We start from the raw sequence: 17,777 nt of genomic DNA on the forward strand, positions 1-17,777 counted from the left end.
GAATCAAATAAGGAAAGCCATAACTAGTTTTTCCCAATTAGATGGAGAAATGTTTCATGAAACATGGGAAAGATTAAAGGACCTTATTAGAAAATGTCCCCACCATGCTGTACCCAAGTGGCAGTTAATCCAATGTTTTTATGATGGGCTCTCTGAAAGACATCGACAAATGGTCGATGCATCATGCGGTGGGACATTCATACTGAAAAGTGAGGATGAGGCATGGCAACTGTTTGAAATTTTAAGTGAAAATTCATTACATCATATGTCTGCCTCTATTAGAGATAAACCCATGTTAAACCCAAAAAGAGGTGGAATATATGAAGTAGGAAATGCCATAGATATCCATCAAAAGGTAGATGAACTGTCCTAAAAATTAGATCGTCTTCTAAATACTGGACAATCCCCGATTCCACCTAACCCAATCCAAGAAGTTTGTGCATTGTGTGCAAGTCCGAACCATTTTGTTAGTGAATGCCCAGCCGCACCTCAATTTCCTGAGTTTGTGCACGAGCAGGTTCAGCAAGCTCAAGTCCAACAAGCTCGCAGACCAGGAAACAATCCATATTCGAACACTTATAACCCCGGCTGGAGAAACCATCCAAATTTTTCCTGGAGACCACAACCAGTGGTTGGTCCTGCCACACCTCGACCTCAATATCAAGACCCAACATATAGGCATGGACCATACCATCAATTCCAAAATGTTCCTCAACCATCTACTACTGGTCACAGCTCAGACCCTTAACTCCCACACACAATCCATTGCTAAGCTAGAGACCCAAATAGGTCAACTAGCAACTGCATTTAGTAGGAGGGAAGGAGGAAAATTACCTAGCCAACCCGAGACCAACCCAAGAGGGCAATTTGTGATTGAGAGTTCAAATACCCTAGAAGCTTTTTCTGAACATGCCAAATCAATCATGACTTTGAGAAGTGGGAAGGTCATTGAACACACTAGTAAAACCAATGAGACCGACCCTAAACCTCTAACCGAATCCAAATCACCCAAGAACAAGGAGGACCTGAAAATAGAGAAGGAACCAACTGCACCGGAGTCATCTTACTTGCCTAAAGCCCCATTTCCGGATGCCCTGAAAGCCCCTATTCCTGCAGATAAGAAGGGAGGAAAACTTGATGAGATGTTGGAATTGTTTAAGCAAGTCCAAATTAATCTTCCCCTTCTAGACGCAATCAAACAGGTCCCTGCTTATGCCAAATTTTTGAAGGATTTGTGCACCCAAAAACGTAAATCTAGATCACAAATCCCAAAAAAAGTACGTCTCACTGAACAGGCTAGTTCTGTCTTCCAGCATGCCACTCCTCCAAAGCTTAAGGACCCAGGAGCCCCCATCATTTCCTGTGTTATAGGAGATTATCACATTGAAAAAGCTCTTCTGGATTTAGGGGCAAGTGTGAATCTTTTACCTAGTTCGGTGTATGAACTTTTTGGATTCGGAAAACTGAAACCCACATCAGTCACACTGCAGTTAGCCGACAGATCAATTAAGGAACCACGAGGAATGCTTGAGGATGTCTTGGTCAAGGTAGATGAGTTTTACTTTCCAGTTGATTTTCTAGTTCTCGATATGGAATTAAGTGGCAACCCCAGACAAATTCCCATTATCTTAGGACGACCCTTCCTAGCTACGGCAAATGCATGCATTAATTGTAGGACAGGAGTCATGGACGTATCGTTTGGGAATAAGAAACTAAGACTGAATGTGTTTAATGCTTCCCAAGGACCATCAATGGATAGTTGCTTCGAAGTAGATACACTAGAAGATATTATAGAAGATGCAACACCCCTAATTCTAGCACCAGACCCCTTAGATACCTGCTTGGCTCACTTTGGAGTGTGTGACTTTGAGGAATATATGAAAGAAGTTAACATCTTGTTAGATACACCATATGATAAAACCACTCCTCCATGGACAATCAAGTATGAGCCATTGCCCACATTAGCCAGTACACCAATAGTCCCATCTTTAGAATCACCACCTACGTTAGAATTGAAACCTCTTCCTGCTACGCTTAAGTATGTATTTTTAGGACTCAATGACACCCTCCCAGCAATTATTGCATCAGACTTGACCCCTAATCAGGAAGCACAATTAGTTGGTATTCTGAAAGAACACAAAGAGGCTATCGGTTGGTCCATTGCCGATTTAAAAGGAATTGATCCCTCCATTTGCATGCACCATATTCATTTTGAGGAACATGCCAAACCCCATCGAGATATGCAGAGGAGATTGAACCCAAACATGCGTGAAGTAGTAAAGAAAGAGGTGGTAAAGTGGTTAGATGCTGGAATCATCTACCCCATATCCGATAGTAAATGGGTCAGTCCCACTCAAGTAGTACCTAAGAAATCTGGTATTACTGTGGTGGAGAACAAAGAAGGTGAACTACTTCCAACTCGCATATCATCTGGATGGCGAGTATGCATAGATTATAGAAAACTGAATGCCGTTACTAGGAAGGATCATTTTTCATTGCCCTTCATCGACCAAATCCTAGAACGGTTAGCAGGACAAAGTTTCTACTGTTTTCTTGATGGTTATTCAGGGTACAATCAAGTACCTGTATTTCCGGATGATCAAGAAAAGACTACCTTCACCTGCCCTTATGGCACCTTCGCTTTTCGGCGTATGCCATTCGGGCTTTGCAATGCACCCGCTACATTTCAACGGTGCATACTGGCCATTTTTTCGGATATGGTGGACAAATGTCTTGAAGTTTTTATGGATGATTTTTCTGTGTTTGGAACCACCTTTGAGGATTGTCTCCATAATCTCTCCAAAGTTCTTAAACGGTGCATGGAGACAAATCTTGTCCTACGTTAGGAAAAGAGCCATTTCATGGTGCGGAAAGGAATTGTATTAGGACATATTATTTCTGAAAAAGGGATCGAGGTAGATAAAGCCAAAGTTGAGGTCATTTCAAAACTACCACCCCCTACTTCGGTCCGACAAATACGATCTTTCTTAGGTCATGCCGGATTTTATAGACGCTTCATCAAAGACTTTAGCAAGATTTCAAGACCCTTGTGCAATCTGTTGGCCAAGGATATACCATTTGTCTTTGATGAAGACTGTTTGAAAGCGTTCAACACATTACGAACAGCCCTGACAACAGCACCCATAATAAAACTCCCTGACTGGTCCATTCCATTTGAGATTATGTGTGATGCCTCTGACTTTGCAATAGGTGTTGTCTTAGGCCAAAAAATCAATAAGGAGCCACATGTGATCTATTATGCTAGCAAGACTCTTTCCGATGCCCAATTAAACTACACCACAACAGAAAAAGAGCTACTAGCAGTAGTGTTTGCCCTTGAAAAATTTCGCTCATATCTGTTAGGGTCTAAGGTCCTAGTTTACTCTGATCATGCGGCTCTAAAACATCTACTCTCAAAGAAAGATACTAAACCGCGTTTGATCAGATGGATCCTTCTTTTACAAGAATTTGATCTGGAAATCCGAGATAAGAAGGGTTCTGAGAATGTGGTAGCTGATCACATCTCCAGGATCTTAGTGGAACACACGATAGGCATAGATGAGGTCAAAGAAAAATTTCCTGACGAACAACTTTTCGCAATCTCCTCTAGCCGTCCTCCATGGTTTGCCCATATTGTCAATTACTTGTCAACAGGACAAGTACCTTCTCACTGGACAAAACAAGAAAAGGATCGATTTTTCTCGCAAATTAAACATTATTTCTGGGAAGAACCTGAACTATTCAAATACTGTCCTGACCAAGTTATTCGCCGTTGTGTCCCCGAGAGTGAATTCCAAAGCATTCTCACTTTTTGCCATTCTTCAGCATGTGGGGGACATTTTAGTGGAAGAAAAACTGCAGCAAAAGTACTGCAGAGTGGGTTTTATTGGCCAACACTTTTCAAGGATGCACATGAATTTGGCCGAAGTTGTCTGCGATGTCAGCAAACAGGAAATTTATCCAAGAAGGATATGATGCCGCTGACCCCCATTTTAGTAGTAAAAATCTTCGATGTTTGGGGGATTGATTTCATGGGACCTTTTCCAGCCTCATTTGGATTTGAATATATTCTAGTGGCAGTTGATTACGTATCAAAATGGGTGGAGGCAATAGCTACGCAGACTAATGATAATAAAATTGTAATTAGTTTTATCTAACGAAACATCATTAGTCAATTTGGCTTCCCAAGGGTGATCATTAGTGATGGGGGGACTCATTTTACGAATAAACATTTTGAAGCACTTATGAAAAAATATAATATTTCACACAAAGTGGCCACACCATATCACCCCCAAACTAATGGTCAGGTAGAGGTGTCAAATAGGGAGATTAAACATATCCTAGAAAAGACGGTTAGGCCCGATAGAAAGGATTGGTCTCTTCGCTTAGACGATGCATTATGGGCTTACCGTACTGCTTTTAAAACACCCATAGGAATGTCTCCCTATCGACTTGTATTCGGAAAAGCTTGTCATTTGCCGGTGGAATTGGAACATCGTGCATTTTGGGCCATAAGGCAATTTAACTTTGATATGAAAAATGCAGGTTCCAATAGGAGACTCCAATTAAATGAACTTGAAGAGCTACGCAATGAAGCGTATGAGAGTGTCAAAATTTATAAGGCTCGAACTAAAGCATATCATGATAAATTTATTGCACGAAAAACGTTCGAGCCCAATCAAAAAGTTTGGCTCTTCAATTCTAGATTGCGTCTGTTTCCTGGAAAACTTCGCTCACGTTGGGACGGACCTTTCATTGTAACTCAGGTATTTCCTCATGGAGCTATAGAACTCAAAAATCCTAAACAGGGGAACACTTTTAAAGTGAATGGTCAACGATTGAAACCTTACATAGATGGAATTAGTGATGGAGAATTAATTGAATCTATTGATTTAGTGGATCCAAAACTGTCATAATACTCAATTCAGTCTGGCTGAAGACGTAAAATTTAGCGCTTGTTGGGAGGCAACCCAACGATTTCATATTTTTTTACTTTACCGCAGCTGCAGAAATTTAGAATAAGAGCCTATTAATCAATGAAGCTATCTTCAACTTCCGAAGCAAAATTATCCCAGGTGCACTCTCTCCTTTTATTTTCTTTGCTTTCCTACTCCATTGAGGACAATGTAAATTAAGTTGGGGGGGAAAGGAAATTAATCAAATCCTCGAGTATGGTCAGAAATAATTAGTTTTGTGGATTCAAATTTTATTAGGCATCCTAATAAATGAATGATTAACGGTCAAGATAATTTTAGAGATACTGAGGAATAAATTATTAAGAAAACCCAATGAATGGTAGGGTTTAAACTAGATCAAATTTTAGGAGTGATTCTACAATCCCTCTTCTTACTGATCTCAATAAAGAATCTGCTTCATGAGAAATTGGGTGGAAAGATCGAGGTATGCAAAAATTCTCCTTAAAAAAAAAAAAAAAAAAAAAAAAAAACATTGGTTTCCTACTGAGTAACCGGGCCCTTTCGCCTAAGTAAGCGTTATGGTTCGCGTAAAAAGGTAGGCAATGTTATATATTTAAAAAAAAATATAATAATAATAATAATAATATATATATATATATTAAGGGGACTAAATTGCAAGAAGATAATAAACCTCTTTCCCATTAAGTTAGAGGATTTAAAGAGTAAAGTGGGGAGTTGGTGAAAGAAAAGCTCTAAAATTTCTTTAGTTAATACTCAACCACTAATTGGGTCAAATTGATAATCCAATGAAATATCTCTTTAATGGTCTGACCAAGTATCATCTACCTTTTGGGATGCCTAACCTAATTTTTGATTCAAAACCGAGTTGGTACACAATGCTGATATATCTATTTTACTCGAAGACGAGCAAAATTCAAGTTGGGGGGTGTGATAAACACTTAATTTAAGTCATTTAAAGCAGAAAATCATATTTAATTTATTTTATTTATTAAGAATTTGATGCTTCTTTTTATGTTTTACAGGAAAGATGATCGCCGATACAAAGAGTCCGATTCATAGATCAAAAAGACTCAAGTTTGAAGAAATTTGGACTTAAAATAAAATTAAAATAAAAGAAAGACACATCCGGTATTATAGAAAATGAAGATACTATGCAAGGAATCCAAAAGGATATAGATGTCATTGTAAAGAAACAAAAGTTTCTTTTTGGTATGTGAAAAGGTTGGTTCACGTTGATTTTCTCTGGGCGGTTTCACATGAATTCAAAGGCTTTGGGCGGTTTCACGTGAATTCAAAACAAAAGAAAGTGGACGCGGGACGGGCGCTGACGCGGGACGCGGGCAGGATGCGGCGCGGGTGAGCGTGGATGCGGGCGGGACGGACGCAAGCAGGCGCGCACCGCAGACACAGGGGCGAGCAAATTAAAGGAAAAAATTTTTTATTTGGAAATACCTCAAGTGAAAAAATTTATATATATTTTTTTGTCCCACATCGGAAAACCATGTAAAACTCCTCCCTCTTAATACCTATAAAAAGGCTTTTGTACTCCCATTAGAAGGGGAGCCCAGAAATTCTTCTAGAGCCTTGCATAGAGGAATAGAAAGGGACTACTTCATGAGCAGCTAGGCTAGCAGTCTCGGGAGTGGAGAAGAAATTTTGTAACGACACAGAGATGGTTTATTGTTCTAAACTTTCTTGTATTTCTTTATATGCGATAAAGATTATGCTTTTTATTTAAATTGTCATGAGTTCTTTATTTGCTCCCTTTTATATGCTTTTATTTATGCTTTCTTGTTAGATTAATATTAGGAACAACTTTTACTTTCCGGAGACGCGCCGTGATCTACGGATACGGAGCGTGCCGAGGAAAGAAGAGTTGTTTATCTAGTACTTTCCAGAGACGTGCCGTGATCTACGGGTACAGAGCGTGCCGAGGAAAGACAGATATTTTTTCTAAGATTAATCACATTCATTTAATTAAAAAAAAAAAAGAGATACAACTCTGCTAGTGCAAAGTAATTCAAAACTCCCGAGCTCTTTATTTTCTAATTACCTCAATTTTAAGATAATTTATTTTCTAAATCAAAAACAATATTTTTTTCTTTTATCTTGCAATCTCAACTTAGCCCAAGATCCCTGAGGATACGATTTCGACTCATCCTACCTACGTAGTGAGTAGAGTTATTTTTGGTGCTATCAACGACTACGCATCATCTCCCTACCTCTTTAAAGGGGTCAAGGGCTACTGCTCATCAACCCTACACCTAGCACAAGTCCAAGAGAGAGAAAGAGAGAGAAAAGAGGAAGACGAAGGTCAATTAACCTTCAATACATTTTTGAAGTCCAAATATATTTAACAAATAATAAAATCAATGAGAAAATTTAAAACTTAAGAAAAAATATAAAAAGGGCATCCCAATGAAGTATCAGGATGTACCCATCCCATGGGATTTGAATCATTGGGAACAAGTACCTCATCTAAAGGCATTTCTCACTGTCAAGTACCATCAATTCTCAATACAGAAGCATAACAACCTTCATTATCTCCTCAGGCTGCTTAGAATTAAGTTCCCACAATTATCTCGTCTATTCTTCTCCCCTCTACTTTTCTCTATGCGTAGAAGATTCTGCACTCTGTGATCTTGGCCCTGAGCCTTGACTTCTTGTTAATGATTCTCTTCAGGTCAATATGGTAGGTGGCAAAGCATGTCACTACAGGCCTTTGTAAGTCTCTTCCCACTTGCTTCTTCACTAGTACCAATACCCAATGGTGGTTGTATTGAAACTAAAAATGGTTTGAGCAATCCCCACCACAAACTGCACTTGGCATATTTGATTGAAGTCCTTGAAGGCCAATAAATGCGGTGGGAGGCACAAAGGACCACATGTATATGGCCTCTCGATTAGAAGCTCTCTGGTTTTCTTGTATGGGGGTTAATTTTCTGCAACCAGCTATATAACATACTTCTTGCATCATTCATCTCCTCATCAACTTCAGAATGTTCTAGAAGACATGTACTTGGTCAAAAGCACCCATGCCATGGACTTATGGAATTGTCTTATCACAGTACACAAGGACATTGATGATGCATATCCTAATTGACTCAAACCATCTACCACACAATTTTCAACCAACATGTGTCTCATCTACTCTTGAAGGAGTTAACCAAATCCTAAGGTCCTTTATATTATCCTCAAAGGTGAACCATGTACTCTGTAGGGCATCCGATGGTCAAGACAAACCGGACCAATAAATGGCATTCCCCATATTGCAACAGGTGTTTGTAGCCATCTCTGCAAGCCTGTGGCTTAAATGGAACAACTAGTCGATTGCCTTAAACATGTCATTTGCCCTACCATCCTTGTAAATCTTGGGCTGCTTTGCACCTTTGTCTAGAATTTCATACAAATCCAAGTCATCAATAGTTAATCCAGATCCCCTTAGCTCTTCTTCCCTTTCTAGTCAAATGTCCCAAGTGGATGAATTCCTACTGGTACCACTACTTGTAGGCCTAATTGGCTAGCTCCTTGAAGCTCAAATAATGGCCCCTATTCACAAAAGGACCCAACTACCACTAGTCCACCATCCCTCTTGTACTAGGAAGGTCTAAACCAAGCTTGGTGCCTCACCATCTCCTCTCTCTACCACTCCAACTGGCTGGCCCATGTTGATTCTTAAGTTTTGACCTCCACGTCATCCATAAGTCACTCCCTTTCTGGATCTCTAAGTGGTACACGATTGGATGCTAGTCTCTTATAGTAGTCGCAAGATCAACTGGTCAACCTTCTCCTTAACACATCAAACAAAGGAACCACCTGACATAGAAGAGACCACAGAATGCCGTACTCCCCATATTGCTTGGTACCGAGCATACCGTACCATATCGATCTCATACCGATACACCATCTCGGAGTATACCGATACTACCATACCGTACTGAACCGTATAAAGATATTACAGTAAGATTTTATCAGTATGAGGTCTGGCACCGAGACGGCAAACTTTGGAAGAGACTGAATTACTTGTGCACTATAATTTACAGCTCAAACTGAAGTGCATCCATAAAGAGGCGAACTTGAAATATGATGATAAACTTCATAATGACTCCATATACAATGGTGAGGGTTGTATGAATAGTTGGCTTGAGGGCCAGCATTAGCCAAACTTGACGAGCCAAGATCACCTTTTCAACCAACTAGTATCATAGCAAATGCGGTTGGGCTGAACATAGTAGTGGGCACAGTGATACATGCCATGCTCACAACTAACTGATGCCCAGCAATAGGAGCAACCACAGCCATCAAAGGAGATCCAGTTGGGATCTCAATATTCCACATCCAAGACCATCACATTGAGGTGTGATAGAGCAGGGGTGGCCGAACCTCCTTAGTTTGCCTGCTTGCAAAGTGTGTGGTTCGAGCCCCCGCCTCTCCTATTCAGGATGTTGGAGAGAGCAAGAGAGCCTCCCTCCCCCTCGGCCACTCACGATGGTTCGAGAGTATGACTCCTTCAATTATTTATGTTCGATGCTTTTTGTTAATTCTTTCCCTCCCTAGTTAAGATTAGGATTTCTCTCAGCCCTTCCCCTTCTTCTGTCCCCTCATGTCTCTTTCTCCGGTTAGGATTAGGCTTTCCCTCGGTCCTCCCCTTTTCTCCCTCCCTTCCTCTCCCTCTCGCTCCCTCCCTTCCTTCTCTCTCATTCTTCCCCCCTCTTGACAATGACGACAAGAGCTTTCAAGTCTCTCTCTCTCTCTCTGACTCCCTCTCCCTCCCTCTTTGACTATCTCTCCTTCTTCCTCTTTGGTTTTCCTAATTTTGATATGCCCCGAAATGACACAGTACAGATCTGTACCATACTGAATCAGTTGCCAACCAGAACGGCTCCAAATTAGCATGGTGAACCTTATGATGAGAGATGCTAAGAAAAGGTCTTTTTTTTTTTTATGGCACCTAATCCAGTCAAGGTGGTAGGACTAGTCAAGGTGGTGGGGCAGCTAGGGAAAGATAGTTCATCAAAGTAGCATGAAAAGGAAAGGAAAGAATGCTGCAAATCTATTGGAGAGGGTTGATAAGGAGCCCACTCACTCAAATTGGAATGTATACAATTGAATAAACACTCCTTAAGGGACTAGATATCAATATATATTTTGAAACTCAAATCTATTTGATATAAGTATTTTCAAACTAAAAACTATGTACTGTCTACTTTTATTTATCGCAATTGCATCCATTAAGCAACCATAGGGTCTCCAGGACCAACATCAAATGAAATAACAATAAAATAACACTAAGATCATATTTCAAAGATTCATAAATATTAAAATAACCATAAGGATCAAAAATATTAAAAATAAAAAGAGTGAGCTAGTACCATAACAATACGCTCCTATACTGAGTATTGATATGGTGTGATATTATACCGTACCCACTTGGTACTAGACTGATACAATAACTCATACTGAGACGACGAACCTTGGTCCAGTGGTTATATAATTATTTGGAAAATTATGAATCAAGTTGTCATGACAACTATGATGTATATAAGCAGCCAAACATATTTTAACATTTAAATTGAACAATCAAACAAAATGTCTGTGGCTTAGGAATTGATATTCTCTCCCATCTTTTTTCTTTTTCCTTCTTTTCTTTTCTTCTCTCACTTTGTGATGATCTGTAAAATGTTTTGATTTTCTTCCAATTCAAATCATTAACATGTTCGATTTGATCCTCTATCTTCAGTCTTCTTTTATGCTATCAACATTCCAAAGTCACTAATCTCTCTCACATATATATGTATATATATGTATGTATATATGTATGTATGTATCCATCTTCTGATTGCTGAATCCAAATCTTCATACTTTTATCTAAGATGCTTTTAAACACATTTCAATGTTTATTGGTTGATCAAGGATAGAAGAATTCAGTTTAAGGCATGAATGTTTAATTGCTCATCATAGAGACATTGGGGATGATGATATGTGTTTGAATAATTAGCTAAATCTGCACGTGGTCATTTTTGAGAAAAGTAGTTGTAAATGTGGGTAGAACTCACTAGCAGCCAGATAATTTTACTCAACAAACAGGCAGCTTTCATATCAAGGCAAGTTGTCAAATAATCATGAAATTTTGCCTACCTGTTCATGAAGCTTTTCGAACTACAAGTCATACTGCATTGCCATATCTTGACAGGGAAAGGTTTTGCTGTTAATAAATTAAACTTTACTTGATCAGAATTAAAAATAAGAATGAATGTTCCTACTATATATTCTTAAATAAGCTAATTCATGCATTATAGAAATCGGTGTATTAGTGACAATGAAATTTTTTATTCAAATTTGAGGGCACTTATACAAAGGTTGATGTAAATCAGGATTCATGTTGCAATTAGGATTTAGTCAGCTTTTTTTGGGACCAATGAGACAGTTGTCTTTCCACAGGCATAACTTGAGTTGTCGATATCTGTTTAAGGCATGTAGTACTCAAGTTGAAAATGACCTCGAGTCTGATAAGTTTGTGTTTCAAGTATTGGCTAGTTTCATCATGATAATGGTCAAGAGGGGATACAAAGTTTGAATAACAGACTGGAGTGGACTTCGAGACAAACTATGAAATGTTGTTCAGGATTGTTAAGTCCAATGAAGAGTCATAGATAGTATATTTTTTTATTGAGATGTGTTTGACAAATCTTCTAATTGCTTTAAGAGTTGTTTGAGTGGGTTCATGTATTATAAGTTTAATGGCATAGTTAATTGATTTCTTGACAAATTTATGTAATCATGGCTTCCATAGAGCCTTGCAAATGACCATTTAGCCTCTTCCTGCTATGTCCCTTCCTCTACATCTAATCTTTAAACTAAATGGGGTTTATGAAAGAACATACATTGATGACAGGCATGTAGTGATCTTTTATTACAATCATTTACTTGTTTCTAGTTACACATATTGCTCATGTAATTAGTGAAATCAACCAATTCATACCTCCTTCTCGAACCACAACTTAATGCAACATATGAGCATTTGAATTGAGCTGGAAATGTTGTCATCACCGAGAAGGGCAACAAAATGGGTTTAAGTAATTCCGGAAACTGGTGTGCTTTTAAGGCAGGGAAATAATAATTCCAAGGTCTAAAAAAACTAGTTGGTATAGTATGTACACATTAATATGTACTACATATTGTATCGATCCCTAGGCAATACAAGGGAGCATAGGTTTGGGAAAATGGCACCAGAATAGCTCAAACCAACCCAAAATCAAGGGATTCAATGCAGATGAAGGTCAACTTGACCCAAAACAAACTTGAACTAAGCATTGATTGAGCGATACCACCTATACCACTCAAAAAGACTAAAACAACACCATTTGCAATCATTCTCCAACATTTGATAGTGGGAACAGAGTGAGGAAAAGTGGAGGCTGTCTAAGGAAATTGGCTTGTAGGAACAAAGCTTGATTTTTGATCTTTGAGGCTAGAAAATCATTCTAGCCAAGTAAATATTCACCCTCTTCAAATCCTTTATTTCTTCAAAATCCAAGTGAAATTGTGTTTCATTGAAAAAAAAATAATGGGGAGAATGGAGATTTTACCAAATGAAGCTTAAAAATTGTTTGGTCACTGAATTCATGCATTAGAGCATGAATTTGAGATCCAAATCAATGGTTTTTAGAGTTTTAGGTTGAATGAAGCTTAGACAAAAACATTTATAAATCCAAGAATAACCTAAACAAGGCTATATCAAAGGCATAGTGGCTATATCTATTCATACCCATCAAGCACCACAATCTTGGTATCGGGTACCATATCAGTACTTTACTGATTTGGTGCAATATGGTCGGTACAGTATGGTATGCACTATATAACGAAATAGCTCTCTAATAATTTTTCTAAATTTTTATCTCGGTATGCCTCGATACAAGATGGTACGCTTCAGTATGGGTTGGTACACATCTCGGTATGCCTTGAAACGGGTCGTACACCATGGTACAAAGGATATGGGGTTTGTATTGACTCAAAGTTGAGTTTCGTATCGGTTTTATTTTAGTATCATTCAGTATGTCCCGTATCAAATGGTACACCGGATGGTATGGGGCAAAATGGTAGACCGTGGTACCCACTGATGCCCTTTTTTGCATGATCCTTGATATGGTGCATAACTCATCCACCCCCACAATCTGGTCAAAAAGACCACGTACCTTGATCAAACATCATTTGTGAGGAAAATTCAGACTAAATATTAAACAATGCAACATAAGATGATCAAAAACTAACTAAAATGTTCTTAGAACATCTAACAAAGACTAAAAGACACCTCAAGTAATGATATGACTTGAATGCATCTGGAAAATATAACTACATGGGCATTCATGTTTATGTATATTTATTAGAGTTTGGCATGTTTAGTACATGTGAGTGATGGTATGGATGGCTACAATCCTTAAATATAGGCTAAATCTATGATAGAAAAAAAAATTTATAGGATTAGTTCCATTACGTACATTTAAACTTCACTATAAGTGCGCATTTCCATTTTATGTTAATTTATTCTTCACAAGAACCATTGGAGATCCTCATAGAAACTGATTTTTCAAGCATTTTGCTACCATCACATTATATCTAACCAAAACTTAGAACTGAAATATCTATCTCTGAGGTCTCGAGTGGGCTAGGTTTGGTCCTAGTTTAGCTTGACCTAGATTTCACCCAAATTTTCTTTGGTCTAAGATGTAGACATTATTCAAACAATCACTTAAGCAGGTCTAGGTTGGTACCAGTCTCCTTTCAGATCAGGTCCATATCGAATCTAGGGCTACACAAGTGGGTAAATGTTGGGTCAGAGATTTTCTTGATCTAGTCCAATCTCATTTAATTTGATTATAGTTTCTAAATCCAGCCCAACCCACTTAGAAATTGAATCTAGTCCAATCAGGTCAGGATGGCGATCCTACTTTTAAGTCCAACGGGGAAATGGGTTGTAGGGTAGGTCTAGATACAGATTTCACCCCATATTTTCAGATTGTGTCAAGGTTATTTCAAGGTTAGGGTACTAGAACTTCTAGATACCAAAAAAGCTAATTCTACTTTATACATTTCTTTCATAGGTACAAAATCAAGATATTTTTACAGTATCACTGCACATATAGAAAAAATCCGTTTAAAAAAAAATTTGTGGCCATCCTAGCTCACAGCATTCATTGACATAAACCCAACTAATTAACCATGTATATATGCATATGCATATGTATGTATGCATATATGCATGTATGTCTAAATTTCAATTCATATAGATACTAACAAATTTGACAGGATTAGGTATTGTAGGTCAGGCTGGCCATAGAGCTCTGACCCATGTTGGTTTATCTGGTATTCAATGTGGGGGTCAGAAAATGGGAGATCCAAACCCAAGCCCATAAATAAGTGGGATTCAGATTTAGATTCCATGATCAATTATCGATTAGGTAGGATCAGATCTTGTTGGGTTGAGATCCACATTCAACCTTGCAGCCTTATCAGATCTCGGTTTAAAGCTAGACTTTGGCTTTTAAATGAATTTTTTTAGATCAAGTCATGTCTTCACTGTGATAAGCTCAGTCCAAATTTGAAGGCATGATACCTCTCGTCTAAAGGTCAGATCTGAATTGGGATCAAGCCTAAACCATGGTTCTTTTAACTTTGCTTTGTAGCAAGTTCATGCAATTATCTCTACTCTTATTTTGATATAGAAAGCATGGATTCTTTTCAAATCACATATTGTGTTCCTATAGTATACATATAGGGTACAAATACTCATCAGATACTTCTCAGATGCATATCTGATACTTATGTAAAGTATCCTATCTTTCAAAGTTAAGGAAAAAATTCAGATACTCCTCGAAAACACTCAAGATACTTCTGCCGTACCTCCAAATATGAGGGAGGGCATATTGCACTCCTTTGTAAATGTCATTGGTGAATGGTCAATGTTATAGCCCATGGTGTTAATATTAAAATATGAAGTAGATGTTAGCGTCTATGGATTTGAATGATGACTTAGATTATGAGCTTGTAAAAGTTGATGCTGTCATATGAAGTATGGATTATCTTATTTTGATAATCAATTATGCATTTATAGATGTTTTTTACATGCATACCTATGTATGTGTGACTGTGTACATATAATATACATATTATTTACCTAAGTATCTTAGCCATATTGTAACCTATTTTGGAGGTTTATCATATCAGTGTATCCATATCGTATCATATCTACACCACATATTTATGTCCATGCTTAGCTTTTGACTAAAGAGGAGAAGAGGGCAATTCGAATGCATTATCATTGTTTTAAGAAGGGTATGACTCCAATAGTAACATGGTTATAAACCATACATATCATCAGCAAAGAAACAATCTTATCCTTGTATCGTACGATGTGCATATGAATATGCCCAAACCTAGCAATAAGAAACAACAACAAAACTAATACCTAAATCATGGAAATGGAGGAAAAATTGCAATTTGAAGATCATCCATGTTAAATTCTTTGTCTTAGGGACCTTGAATGATGTCTTCTTTGACATCCTTATAAATGAGTGTTAATGACTCATCTATCCCATTGATAATACCTTTATCATTGGTGCAATACTAAGCAGACTAGGAGCATACATATTTTGCAAAGACAATGATGACATGAAAGGGCCAGTCGACCTCATCCTTGTTGATGCTGCTGCCTTTTTCTAAGAAAGACAGGATGTTGATGCTGCTTCTTTTTCTGAGAAAGATATGGAATCATCAATACCGAGTCTAGGCTATTTCTTATTTAACATGAGTAATATAAATTTACCTCTGTTTATATGGGCAAACCATAACAACAAGATGCCAAACTCAAGCTAGGCCTAAGAAGTGACAATTTGGGTTTACCCTTGCTTGACATATTCCGAAAGTCATTTAATGGGTTGGTTATTGTAAGCAATGCAATTCAAATCCAATCTCTGTTTAGGCATCTGGGCATAAAATTTATGAAGATGTACACTTAAAAGTAGTTGTGTTGACCTCATCTTGGACCCAATTTTCCAGATGTGTTTACGATCTCACATGCATTATGAATGTGAAAATCATGAAAAATTGTTTCCACTTATCCTTCGCATTTCGCCTCATATTAACAATCCAAGATTCTCCTATCATGCAGAAATGAAGCAAGCCCATGGAAGCACCTAAATCTGAATATCCAGGCTCGTTACAGCATCAATGCAGGAGTTATCCAACTAAATTATGCTCCAACCTATCAATCAATTCACAATTATCATTTGCGATATCCAGCCTATGAGAGTCGCACCCTAGATTAAGATTTTATGAATTTGGGTCACTTCTACTTAAAGGAATAAAAGTAAATTTCTCAAGCACATCTTAATTCAAACGAGAACTACTCCTTGATATGTTTCGGACTTCCACATTCAACTTCTATCCTTTTCTCTTCTGTTAGTTCACGCCACATAGTGAATCACACCATCCAATAACCCTTTGGCATAGGAATCAGGATCTTATGAATTCATAGGCTATGAATTCATAGGCGAGAAAAGAAAGAAGAAATCAGCGATTACTGACCGTGTAAAAGGAAAATCTTTTCTTGAACCTTCTTTTCTTGCAGATCTGGCTGAGCACCCATAGCTTCAAATCCACGCCCCTTCGCATTGGAATCAAATAGTAGGAGAAAAATAAATCAACAAAGAGGGACTCATGTGACAAGGGAAAAAAAAAATGAATAAGTGAATGAAATCGCGCACAGATCCGGAGTCGAAATGTTTGGAGATGCCGAAATGGTTGACACGTGCAGGAAAGCATTGAAAAAAATGGAAAAATTGATACATTGGCATGGAACTGTCCGCCACATTCACATAGCAACATGAGGAGTTGTTGTTGTGGATGGGCCCTGGCTGGATACGATCGGATGGGCCCTGGCTTAAAATGGTAACTTTAGCACCATACCCAAAATCGCCGTATAGGGTTGGATTGGACTGGACGGAAAGGAAAGGGCGACAGTGATTGGATTGACATTACAAAATGTTCTTTTTCAGACCGTTTGAATAGTGACCGTTGTAGATCCCTTATGTTTGTATTTTAAGTTTAAGATTCACGCTTGAAACATTTTCATCTTGATCGCCCACGACCAACTTGATTGCAACAGGCATCAGCGCTGATGCGGATGGCGAGCCATCCTAGGACCCATCGTGAGGCTTCATTGATGGGCGATAGGCCAGAAGCAAGCACAAGGAGGGTGGTGCAGGAGTGCATCGTGTTGGTTTCACCGGAACTATCACTGGAGGAGATGGAAGAGCTTATTAGGTGGTTCACAAAAGTCATCGAGCTCTTGAAGGAGGTCACGAGGGAGGAATCGAAGGCATGGGCACCTTCAGTGGTAGTGGTGGTGAGAAGTCTCGATCGAAAATTGGCAACAGAAGTGGTGGCAAGGGACTTTCGGTTACAGGCGGGGTTGAAAGAGGAGGTGGCAAGCTATGGACTAGACCAGGGCCATCTGCTTTTCCATTTTAAGGAGACTGGAAAGAGAGACTTGGTTCTCTATTGGTAGTGGGTGGTTGCCGGCCAAGCACTGGCTATGGAGCCATGGCGGCTGGATTTTTTTCCGACGGAGGAGCCGTCCATTCGGCCCCTATTTGGATCCGTTTGCCATGAGTTTCGATGGACGTCTAGAGAGAGGCAGCGATCGGATGGGTTCTCTGTTGTGCAAGGTTCCGACGCACATTTGATGAGACCTAGGAAAAGTTAGTAGTCGAAGAGGATTCGATGAAACTCTGAGAGAGGATGGTGATCAGGGGGGATTCGGTGAGATAGTCAAAGAGGACT

General features: G+C 38.7%; 1 long non-coding RNA gene and 1 other non-coding gene across 2 annotated transcripts in view; both read right to left on the reverse strand.

Annotated features, from left to right (window-relative positions):
• Nucleotides 1–16,994, reverse strand: part of LOC105042720 (uncharacterized) — a 63,813-nt gene extending 46,819 nt beyond the window's left edge. The window contains exons 1-3 of the long non-coding RNA XR_831577.4: nt 16,700–16,994; nt 16,521–16,599; nt 11,076–11,142 (exon numbers count right to left, since the gene is read on the reverse strand). This is a non-coding gene — a long non-coding RNA (uncharacterized lncRNA). The remainder of the gene's footprint in view (nt 1–11,075; nt 11,143–16,520; nt 16,600–16,699) is intronic.
• On the reverse strand, nt 5–110 carry LOC140857708 (small nucleolar RNA R71). Its single transcript, XR_012141200.1, has one exon. It is a non-coding gene; the product is annotated as a small nucleolar RNA R71 (small nucleolar RNA).
• Nucleotides 16,995–17,777: the final 783 nt, after the last annotated feature.

Source organism: Elaeis guineensis, chromosome 4 (assembly GCF_000442705.2).
Source record: "Elaeis guineensis isolate ETL-2024a chromosome 4, EG11, whole genome shotgun sequence".
Lineage (NCBI taxonomy): Eukaryota > Viridiplantae > Streptophyta > Magnoliopsida > Arecales > Arecaceae > Elaeis > Elaeis guineensis.